Here is a 12,844-nt window from a genome sequence, read left to right on the forward strand (position 1 = left end):
TATTGAAGTAGGCTACCATATTTTTTTTTTCATTAAAATGTTGTCGTTGTTCTTTGTTGAAATTATTGTTCAGTTTTTTTGTATAGTGTTCAGCTTTTTTTGTTGTGTAGTACTCATTTAATCAAACCAGCTAGTGTAAGAAGTTGCTTGTATCATTCATGATGTTATTCAAATCAAGTAAGCTTATTTGTGTATAAAAAACAATAGAGTTGCAGCCAGTGTCATCTTACTTAAAAGCACTCAAGTTGAAATCGTAAAATAATTTAAAGTAGGCTACAAACGTAGCAGCAGACTGTCTCTCTTTAGTGCAAACTTGCAGACTTGATACAACCGTGTTGAGAATTTAAAAAGAAAGCATTTTATGAGATTTTTAACTAGAGGTACCGGGAATATGACTCTGTACGCCCAGAGGTTCCGGGGCAAATTAACCACTGGTTCTGACAGTTCAAGATATCTTGAGATTTAATCAGATTAATTTTACAGGACATTGGCAATCTGTACACAACAAAAACTGTTAAATACAAAATTAGGATGCACAATAATGTGGTCATACTTGCCCCACTTATGTTCACCATTAAAAGTCCACAGTTTCTGCGTTGTTTTTTTGTCTTTCCATTTTAGTGAATTTGATTCCTTGATCTATTTATAAACACATTTTGCCACTGTATAAAGACCCATTTCTCTGTGCTCAATTGGGTTGGGTGTTTAGCAATGAATGATGCCACAAAACAAAGAACATATGTAATATTTTCTCAATTCTCAACACTGACACCCCCCCTTATAGTTTTGTTTCAGATACATTCAACAAATGAAAGGAAATTTGGCATTTAATTTTATGCTGAGATATTACTTCAAGGTTTTAACACATAAGAGACAAATAGAAAAATAAAGAAACTGAGGCAAAATTTTATATAATTCACAGGTAACATAGAATCTGTGCTACATATCTCTCCTCTTAGTGTTAAATGTCAACTAGACATTTTTAAGTAACAGATACTATTTCACAAAAGCACAAAACATAATTAGAAGGTGTCTGTTAGAGTCCTAATGGCATAACAAAACATAATACTGTACTGAAAAAAGAACAAAAATAAAATTAATCTTTTAAACTTTCTCTCCGGTCACATCTTATACTAAGTCTTTAACTAAAGACTTTAAACATAAACCTGTAGTTTCACAGACCCTGATTAGCACTGACCTTGCACTACCTAATATTAGTTTAGGTAAACTTCCAAATGTTTGTAGTTTTTATTAGTTTGCATTAGCTTAACAAATGTGTACTGTAAACAATGTTTTATTCAGAATTGGATTTAAAGGGAAATTTAAAAATAGCTAAAAAGCACAAACTCCCTTAAGAAATATGGTGTCCATAAATAAATTGATAAAATATATACAATCATACATACATTAAATAAAGAGAATAGTGAGCACCAAATACTTCCCAAATTATATACTTTTCCAGTTTTCACTAGGCAACATTTTACTTATTAGAAACATTTTAGATGCATTCATTACCTTTATTTGTGTGCTAACAAAACCTGAAAAGTAACTCCTAATCAGTGCTTTTTCTGCCGTGTTGTTGAATTTGCCCTGGCATTATTTTTTTAATTTATTTTTTAAATCTCGAATATCGACTACTCATTTTAGGAAAAATACCGCTGTTGAATTGTGCCCGTGTTTAATTAATTCAGATTCTCATTTTAGCTGTTAAAAAAAACTAAAAACCTACTGGTAAAAATTATACATTGTTTACACTAGCATACCTGAACCAAACCGGGACGGCTCTGTGCCAGCTTGGTGTGGTTCTGCTTCTTCGGCTCACATTTACACTAGAGAGAGCGAACCAAGCGAATAACGTCACGAATAATTAACGTGCTGAGTAGCAAGATCCGAAAGACGGCGAGAGACAGTGAGAATGGCGGTTGCTGTGCTGTGGCGGATCAAGATGTTTTCGTTGTGTTTTTTTGCATCTTTGTGTTTTATCTGCTGAATAACACGGTTGAAATGCATCGAAGGATTGAATATGAAAAGAAAAGAAGGCGGCAAAAAAGGTACGGTTTATTTTCTTTTTTTTATTAAAAAAAAAAATTGAAAACACAGTCGGTTGTATTAGCAGCTTTGTTGTAATTTCTTTGTTAGCACCTGATGTCCGCGTTTGACTAAAAAAGATTTAAGTTTAAGCTATTTTTTTTTTCTTTTACTGCAGTTACAAACACTCGCTTTAAACCTGTTAAAAGATTAGCATAACAACAAGAAATACATACCACTGTTTATAAATGTAAAAAGAATTTTAAAAAAGTTACAGAAGGAACAATTTATGACATAAACATTAATAGTTGTGCTCCTATCAATTAAGCATAGAAAACAATCATAGTCATAGGAGTTAATAACATTATATTTTCTATTTATATTGTGAGATTTCTATGTGTATATTGGAATATTTGTGTAGGTAGGGATTATGCTTAAAATTAATTACTGATTAATAATGCAAATATTACTCACAATGTTTTTGTGTTTTCAGAATTTAATATAATTAACCAATTTATTATAATTTTTCCTAGAAAATCCTGCAGTATCGGATCCAGTGCAAAAGGCGACGTTCAGTATGGACACACATTTGATCAACAGATTGGTGGGAAAGAATTGTTGGGAACTTCAGACGCCCAGTGGCTTAACAACTTCAGAAGGTCACAGGAAACTTGAATACTTATGCCAAGGACTGACACCCACACTCCAAAGATCAGATACAAAATTCTGCTTGTGTGTCCCTGTGCATAAAACTAGTAGCTACTGCTTTGTGGAAGCTTGCAACTAATTCAGAGTTCAGAAGTGTGGGGCACCTATTTGGGGTCAGCAATGCAACTGTATGCAGATGTGTGCAAGAGTTTTGCATGGCAGTAACCAAAATATTCTGGAACATATCTGGATGTGATGTGGGCTACTACATTCTTGGTGATCCTGCATACCCTCTCCAGAGGTGGCTGATGAAACCTTTCTCAGACACCGACAGGCTAAGTGGGCAGCAGAGGCAGTATAATTACAGGGTGAGCAGAGCAAGATCTGTTGTTGAGAACGCATTTGGGAGGTTGAAGGGCAGATGGCGGTGTCTGCTGAAAAGAAACGACTGTGACGTTAACTTAGTAAAGAGAATGGTTTTGACATGTTGCGTGCTTCACCACATTTGTGAAAAACATGGGGAATACTACAGTGATGATTGGGCAGCCACACTGGAATTAGCACAACCTGTACATGTGTTACCAGAGAGAGGGGTGAATGAAGGGGCTGCTGTACGTGAAGCTCTTGTTGATTATTTTAGTGCTGACGTGAAATACTGATTAAAAAGAAAGATTGGGCTGCCGTCCTGGAATTAACACAACCTGTACATGTATTGTAGGGATGACATGTGAAATACTGATCTGTATTTTGTTACCTTTTCTGAACTGTTTAATGTTGCAAAAAAGAATAAACATTCACAAATTGGTTTAACAGAAATATCTTTATTTGTTGTGTGTACATAAAATATAATTTATATAAACCATTTCTACTGTATACTTAAAAACTATACATTAATAATGTATTAACACAAAACATGCAGGATTTAACTTTATATAACATTTAGAGAATATTAACATTCAAACATAAATATGTTAATATTCTGTAAATGTTATATAAAGTTCAATTCGGCATATGTTTTGTGTTAATACATTATTAATGTATACAGTTTAAGTTCATACCGTTAACTGTTCGTTATTAATCTACTGGAATATCTTTGGCATTTCTTGTTAGCAAAGCCTCTCCAATTCTTCCCAACACAGATATTAGCTGTGTGTTCAATGTCGTGGATGCTTCCCTTTCCCGTTCCCTTTGCTCCCGGTCCAACGCCATTTGCCTCTCGCGAAAGTCACGCTCAGCCTGCATTTGCACTTGCATGAAGTCCATGTACTTTGTATCAGACTCTCTCATGGCCTTAACCAGTTCAAGTACTGGAGTAGGTGGATCAACCCTTTTACGCTTTTTCCCTGAAAGAAATGAAAACACAAACTAAACAAATTAGTACCGTTGGTTTACCTGCCACAGACCGTGAAATAGTTTATTTTCTAAAGTTGCTTAAAATTAAACATGAAATAACCCCCTATAAAAATGTACCTTGGTACTTGTACCACTGGATTTTGGAAAAGGGTATGATGGCATCAGTGTGGAAGTACAATGGTATTGTATAATATATGTAGGCCTATATATCCTACCTATACCATCAATGTACAATGACCTATTATGGTACTATAATGTAGTACAAACATAATAATACAATGGTATATAGTGTGATGGAGTATACGTTCACAACACAAACTTGGAGGCATTAGGACCCTGGGGTTGAGGAATCTATACTCCATCTTGGTGAAGGAGCTGGTGGAACCAGCAGACATATTGCTAAAGGCCTTACAAAATGGGTTAATTATTATTATTATTATTATTTATTTCTTAGCAGACACCCTTATCCAGGGCGACTTACAATCGTAAGCAAATACATTTCAAGTGTTGCTTAATTGTTTGGGTAATGAAGGGCACCTGTGAGACATAGATAAAACAAGCATATGGAAGAACCATGAGGGAGGATAGAACAAAGAAGAAAGACCAAACGCTGAGGTAACAAAACTGAATGGATAGTTTGTTTTAGGGTAAGCAGAATTAGCCTGCCCCTGTTTAGTTCGGAGGAAAATAAGTGTTTAGTTTAGGACCCAAAAAAATAAATACAACCCATGGAGGGTAACGATACAGTACTACTGTTGTCGGTGTTTGTTATTTAAACATACCTGGTAGTGGGTGGAAGACTATACAATACAGTCATAGAGTGTAACCAGAAGCTAGAATTCATGGTACCAGCGTCTGCTAAATAAACAATAATAATAAAACAGTGGTCAAACTGCAATCCGTGCCAGCTACTTCCTACAAAAGATGACCCCGACGATGACGAAGCTTACTTGCTTGCATTTAAGAGGACAGCGGAGAGAGAATCCTGGCTCAAGGAGCAGTGGGCAGGCATTGTGGCTCCATTTCTGAGCGGGGAGGCCCAAAAAGCTTACTTCGACCTTGACCCTGTTGTTGCGGCTGACTACTCGCATTTAAAGGTGGAAATCCTCGCAAGAGCACAAAGATTTCATGCTTGGAGGTATGAGGAGGGCAAACCATCCAGGTCGCAGTTATTTGACCTCATTCACTTAGCTCGGAGGTGGCTGAGACCCGAGGACCATGGCCCATCCCGCATTGTAGAACTGCTGGTGTTGGACCATTTTTTGAGGTGCTTGCCACCCCACTTGAGGAAGTGGGTGGCCCAAGGGGACCCCCAAACAGCTGACAAGCTGATCGGCCTTGTTGAACAGCAATTAACTGCCTGGGACCTTGCACGGCCCCAACTGCCCAAGTCAACACGGAAACCCTGGATCCCTGGAAATACCGGTAGGACAGAAAGGGGGCAGGGGAATGCTGAAGAGTGGTCAGAGGCCGGGAGGGGATTTAAGCCCTTTGAGGAAGGTTTGGCTAGAATGAAGTTTAGTTGTAAGGAAGTACAATGTTTTGATTGTCATGGTTGGGGACATATAGCCTGAAATTGCCCTAATAAGAATGAAACTGAGTTTATGGAATGCCACCTGGTCAATATGGTTAGCAATTTATTTACTGCCTCTTCCAAGAAAGAAGAATATGTAATACCTGTAAATATAGAGGGTAAAGATACCATGGCTTTATTAGATTCTGGCTGTGGACAAAGTTTAATTTCTGCAGACTTGTGGGGGAAAGCTACAATGAAAGTTGGTTCAAGAGAATTCACCCTCAAAATGGGGGTCTTACCAAGGCTACCGTACCCCGTAATTGTAGGGCAGGATTACCATGATTTTGATAACCTATTACAGGCCAGGGAGATTTTGATCTCTGAGGAGCAGCCAGGGACCTCTAGGGTACAGAAACTGCCATTGTCAGAATTATTTCCGTTTGAACCGGAAATACTAGGGGAACCTGGGAAAACCAGGAAAACGCGTAGTCAAAAAAAAGTTCCAGGTTAAACCACAAAGGCTTCCAGGGGGGAAGTGGACTGATAAAAGGGCCCCCATTTCCCAAGACACATTGAGTAAAACAGGCACCAGTAAAAAAATGTTTCCAGAGACTGAGAGTAACCTGGAGGTAGAGTGGGAGGAGTTACAACTATCTCCCCTAAATTAAGAAAGAGCAAGTCAGTGATAATAACCTCCAGTATGAATTTAACCAGGTGGTAGATACTGAGGAGGGTTATTGGGGAAAATCGGGATAGGCAAAGGGGGCCTAACTTCATTGTTAAGAATGAATTACTGTACCAGGTTATTAAGACTGATGATGGAGAATGGCTAGAACAGTTAGTGGTACCGGAGCTCTTTAAGGAAATAATCCTTAATTTGGCCCATAGTCATTTGCTTGGGGGCCACTTGGGGGTGCATAAAACTAGGGAGAGTGCTGAGGAGGTCGTATTGGCCTGGAGTTTATAAAGAATTAGAACAGTTCTGTATTGCCTGTCCAAATTGTCAATTGGTGTCTCCACTAGTTACTATTGCCGGTGATAGAGGTTCCATTTGCAATGGGCATAGTTGGACCCATAGAAAAATCCAAAAACGGTTACCAATATATGTTAGTAATTCTAGATTATGCCACTAGGTACCCTGAGGTTGTGCCGTTGAGAAATGCTAATGTTAAAAATATAGCAGTCACCCTAGTACAAGTTTTTGCAAGGGTGGGCCTACCAAAGGAAGTAATTACTGATCAGGGAACTCCCTTTATGCCTGTACTGTTCAAACAGCTGTTACACATAAAGAGCATTAACACTTCAATATACCACCCCCAAACAGACGGCCTAGTGGAGAGATTTAATAAGACTCTTAAACATATGTTAAGGAAAGTCATACATGAGGACGGGAAGGATTGGGATAGTCTCCTGCCGTACTTAATGTTCGCCATTAGAGAGGTCCTACAGGCTTCAACAGGGTTTTCGCCTTTTGAGCTCCTTTATGGCAGACAACCAAGAGGTGTCTTAGATATAGTGTGAGAAGTCTGGGAGGAAAAGCCCGTTGTAGGTGAAAATGTGATTGATTACATTCTATCAATGAGAAATATAATGGAAAAAATTCAAAAGTTAGTTTCTGAAAACTTAATAAAAGCTGAAGAAAACCAAAAGAAAGATTATAATATAGGCGCCTGCTCCAGGGAGTTTGCAGTGGGAGACAAGGTTATTGTCCTATTACCATCCCACTTACACAAGTTTTTGGCTAAGTGGCAAGAGCCTTACCAGATAGTCGAAAAAGTGAATGAAGTAAACTACAAAATCTTTAAGCCAGGGAAAAGAAAATTATATCAGACTTATCATGTTAATCTATTGAAACCCTGGGAAGAGAGGGACCCCCTAGTAGGAGTAGTACAACACAAAGAGATAGATCTGGGACCGGAAGTTACACCAGGGGTAGAGAAGGACACTCTAAAAATGGGGGAAAATTTGACAGTTGAACAAAAAGCAAAAATTAAAGCTTTGATTAACAGAAACAGGGATGTATTTTCTGCGTTACCAGGGAGGACTAATGTGGTAGAACACAGGATTCTAACTCCTCCAGGGATCCGCGTACATACAAAGCCATATCGGATCCCAGAGGCAAAGAGGTCCGAAATGACAGAGGAAGAAAAAAAAAAGTTAGAGTATGGTGTAATTGAAGAGTCAGTTAGTGACTGGTGCAGCCCTGTGGTCATGGTACCAAAATCAGACGGTACAGTAAGATTCTGTATTGATTTCAGGAAGGTAAATGAAATATCGAAATTCAATGCATACCCAATGCCAAGAGTTGATGAGTTACTTGAGAGGCTGGGCAAGGCAAAATTTATAATAACACTCGATTTAACTAAAGGTTACTGGCAGGTTCCCTTATCAGCTCCGTCTAAAGAAAAAAAAGCATTTGCAACAATAGGGGGCCTATATCAATTTACGGTGTTACAGTTTGGACTACAACAACAACAACATTTCATTTATATAGCGCCCTTCATAACAAATATCCCAGGGCACTTCACAGAGGGAAAAAAGAGAGTTATACAAAAGCCAAATCAAATAAGTACGTCTTAAGACGGGTTTTAAAAATCACTAAAGATGGCGCACCAGCCACTTTCCAAAGACTAATTAATCAGGTACTACGACCCCATAGGAAATTTACAGCAGCAAACCTTGATGTGGTAGATTCAGTGGAGATTGGGATTCGCATGTTGAAAGGCTTGAGGCTGTCCTGACTTCGTTAAGGAAAGCAGGATTAACAGCTAACATAAAAAATGCGCCTTTGCCTGTCAAGAAACCAAATATTTGGGGTTTTCCTTGGGACGAGGGTTAATTAAACCACAACTAAATAAGGTGGATGCTATTATGTCTTGTGAACCCCATGTTAACAAAAAGCAGGTTAGAGCCTTTCTAGGGCTAATAGGCTACTATAGGAGGTTTATTAAAGATTTCGCCACTAGGGCAGTACCTCTAACAGAATTGACAAGAGCTTCAAGGCCAAATATGGTAAAGTGAACAGCGAAAGCTGAGAGAGCATTTAAAGACTGAAATCAGCAATGCGTTCCGGTGTTGGTAAGCCCAGATTTTGACAAACCATTTGTGTTACAGATAGATGCTTCAGAGGTTGGATTAGGGGCAGTTTTATCCCAAGTTTACAATGGGGAAGAACATCCTGTCCTATACCTCAGCAGGAAACTCCTGCCTAGTGAAAAAAATTATGCAACCATAGAAAAAGAAGGTTTAGCAGTGAAGTGGGCAATAGAGGCCTTGCGCTATTATTTATGTGGGAGAAAATTTACGCTGGTGACAGATCATGCCCCTCTACAGTGGATGCATAGACAAAAAGATAAAAATACAAAGATAACAAGATGGTTTTTAGCGTTACAGCCTTACTGTTTCGAGGTGAAACATAGGACAGGAAAGGAACATATTAACACTGATTTCCTGTCAAGGTTTCCACAGACAAAGCAGTTTGTATGCCCAACCCCACGGGATCGTGCAAAGGGGGAGGGTTTCTAATGGAGTATACATTCACAACACAAAGTTGGAGGCATTAGGACCCTGGGGTTGAGGAATCTATACTCCATCTTGGTGAAGGAGCTGGTGGAACCTGCAGACATATTGCTAAAGGCCTTACAAAACTGGTTAATCACTTAATTGTTTGGGTAATGAAGGGCACCTGTGAGACACAGATAAAACAAGCATATGGAAGAACCATGGGGGAGGGGAGAACAAAGAAGAGAGACCAAACGCTGAGGTAACAAAACTGAATGGATAGTTTGTTTCAGGGTAAGCAGAATTAGCCTGCCCTTGTTTAGTTTGGAGGAAAATAAGTGTTTAGTTTAGGACCCAAAAAAATAAATACAACCCATGGAGGGTAACTATACAGTACTACTGTTGTCGGTGTTTGTTATTTAAACATACCTGGTAGTGGGTGGAAGACTATACAATACAGTCATAGAGTGTAACCAGAAGCTAGAATTCATCACAATAGCTACACTATACCATGGTACTAGAAATAGTAGTCATATTAGATAGTGTTGCAATTATGATACTTAAAACAAAGTAACATCGTTCAAAGAGAAAAAAGGACCGCTACATCCAGATAGTTACTCCACTTGATGTGGAAATAATTTTTTTTTTAATCAAAAATGAAATAGAGGTATTGATTTTACTTCTAAGTGATTTGATTTTTAGTGGAGACTTATGGTCATATTTTATCCAACAAAGAAATCAAGACAACACAACAAAATGTAGAAAGGATTTTTTTAAAACAGTTGTTTTACAGTTGTTGTCCTGTGTGGTGTCCCAGCAGAGGAGAGCTTTTCAGTCCTGTTGGAACTGTTGTCGATTTCATCTTCTGGCACTACATCCTCTAAAATAAAAAAAAAAATGCATAAAAGTTGAACAGGTTAGTATATCAAAATACAAGCAAGTCTGATTTCTGATTTAATGTATTACTTGCAATCGCTAAGGTTTTGTATCTCCTAAACTTTACTGTACTGTTACGTAAATTGCATCTACAACAAAATAGCACTATTACAATAACTTTAAAAACATGACATGTAAACAGTAGTGATTTTTATACTCTAATAACATTTTTGTGTTCTGAATACTACTAAAGTGTATGTGTATATGTGTGTGTGTATTATATATATATATATATATATATATATATATATATATATATATATATATATATATATACACAGTATATGTATATACAGTATATGTATATACAGTATATATAAGTACCTTTGCTTCCAGGATCTCCGTGGCAGAATTCACAACGCCAGCGCCAAGTGTTGCAGGTCGATGTCCTAATACAGAGTCCATAATGTCGTACTATTTGTTGTTTTTTTTATGATCGGCTCCACTTTTGTTGTTATGCTCTTATTTTTTTATACTCTTGTTTTAGTTTCTTAATTTTCTCCTGACACTTAAGACTCCAGTTATATCCCAATTCCTTCAGGTCTGCCGGAAGTTTGGCATAAATCTTTTCGTTTCGTACGCTAGACGCAAGTTCTCCCTGGACAATATCACACCAGAGAGTTACCAGTGCCTGTACTTCATCGGCATCCCAGGCTGGCATTTTCCATCTGTCAAAATCATTGGAGTCCATCTTGTAACGGTTTTTCTTTGCTTCTTCTTTGAACGCTGGTCGGTGACGAAAACAAACGTAATGACATAGGTTGTAATCCCCGCCCACGGCCCCCTTCAGCATCTGTTGTCTGTTCACTGTGTACTAAGTAGACTATGGTACAAGAAAATGCACTAAAATCGTTTAGTTTCAATTTAACATCACCTTTTTTTGTTTCTGCATTGTACAGTTTGTGTAAGAACATAAGACAGTTTACAAACGAGAGGAGGCCATTCGGCCCATCTTGCTCGTTTTGGTTGTTAGTAGCTTATTGATCCCAGAATCTCATCAAGCAGCTTTTTGAAGGATCCCAGGATGTCAGCTTCAACAACATTAATGCGGAGTTGGTTCCAGACTCCCACAATTCTCTGTGTAAAAAAGTGCCTCCTATTTTCTGTTCTGAATGCCCCTTTATCTAATCTCTTTTTGTGAACCTTGGTCCTTGTTTCTTTTTTCAGGTCATAAATTCCCTGGGTTGACATTGTCAATACCTTTGAGAATTTTGAATGCTTGAATCAGATCGCTGCATAGTCTTCTTTGTTCAAGACTGAATAGATTCAATTATTTTAGCCTGTCTGCATATGACATGCCTTTTAAACTATAAATAATTCTGGTCACTCATCTTTGCACTCTTTCTAGAGCAGCAATGTCCTTTTTGTAGCGAGGTGACCAGAACTGAACACAATATTTAACATTACTTTCCTTGATTTAAATTCAACACTTTTCAATATATATTCGAGCATACAACAAAGCAGCATGATTTATTTTTTCCCTATAGGCTAAAGTAAAAAGAAAAAGTGTGCTAGGTATTGATTTTACTACTGTGCTGTACAGTTATGGCCAAAAGTTTTGCATCACCTAGAATTTTTGGATTGAGACATAATTAAAAAAAAAACATATGAACATAATTTGCATATTTTATTTAACATCATGTAATCAAAGAAACTACAAGATTATGTTGCAAAAGTCTACCAGAAGCCCCAATAGTAGTACAGTATTTCATGTTAGATAACAAAATGCATTCTCACGGGATGCAGCCTGGCACAGACGATATGCAAACATCACTTCTGCTAAACTACATTAACACTAGAGTTATACTCATACCTAAAACCACCGCCGGCAGTCATTATGACGGTTACATTTTAAACAACATCAATATTAAAATGAAAGACAAACTATCCGATACAACTCCAAGTTTTACTCAAGCACATCATATCAAGCATCTGCACAGCCAAAACGCCGTATCTAAGGACCAGGATCGTGTTAACACGGTCATACTGAAGTGGGCTTCTGTCTCGTGTTTTAATATATATATGTTTTTACAACATTTATAAATATTAAGAAACAAGTGGATATAAGCATATACTAGTTCATGAACTAAATGTATCTGGTAGGTTTTTTCCCTTATTACTGATAATAATGAAATGAATAACTATTATTTTATTCATTTTGAGAGAATAAATCAATAGTAGTGTCTATTATTGCTTATAAAGACCCTCAGAATAAACACATATTATGTAATTGCAATCACTCAGGTGAAACAATGTCTTGTAATTCGCCCAAACAAAAATATTTTTCAATAAAACTTTCAGGAAGTATTGGAAGGTCCCTTGGGTCATAGAATAACACATTTTTATACAGGTATCTCTAAGCAAAATACATAATAAAAAAATACTTAAATTATATATATATATATACATTGTGTTGGAAAAAAGTTTCTATGATTTCTGAAGTACTTTATAATGTTCCCTAGAGTGTTCTGAAAAAAGGACACCACTTCCAAGATGGTCATTGTCTTATTTTCTTATAAAAAATAAACACCAAAGAAAAAATTTAAATCATAACAGTAAAACATAATTTTACAACCCATAACAATACCTTTATCAGCAGGGCTCTGCCCTGCCACATATCTACACACAGGGCTCTTTTGCCCTGCCACACAGCTCTATATGTGATGTGTTGTTGTGTACATGTCACATTGTGATAGAGTGGCTGGTTACTAAAAGACACTTGAATAAAGATTGTTCGATACATTTGATAAATGTCACTGTTGTGGTATAAAACCGTTTAGGTCAGAAATAACAAGGTTTTTTTACAAGCAGTAAATGTTAAACTTACCTGATGGGGGAGGTGCATGATCGCTTTTCTGCTGG

The sequence above is a fragment of the Acipenser ruthenus genome, chromosome 2 (assembly GCF_902713425.1).
Source record: "Acipenser ruthenus chromosome 2, fAciRut3.2 maternal haplotype, whole genome shotgun sequence".
NCBI lineage: Eukaryota > Metazoa > Chordata > Actinopteri > Acipenseriformes > Acipenseridae > Acipenser > Acipenser ruthenus.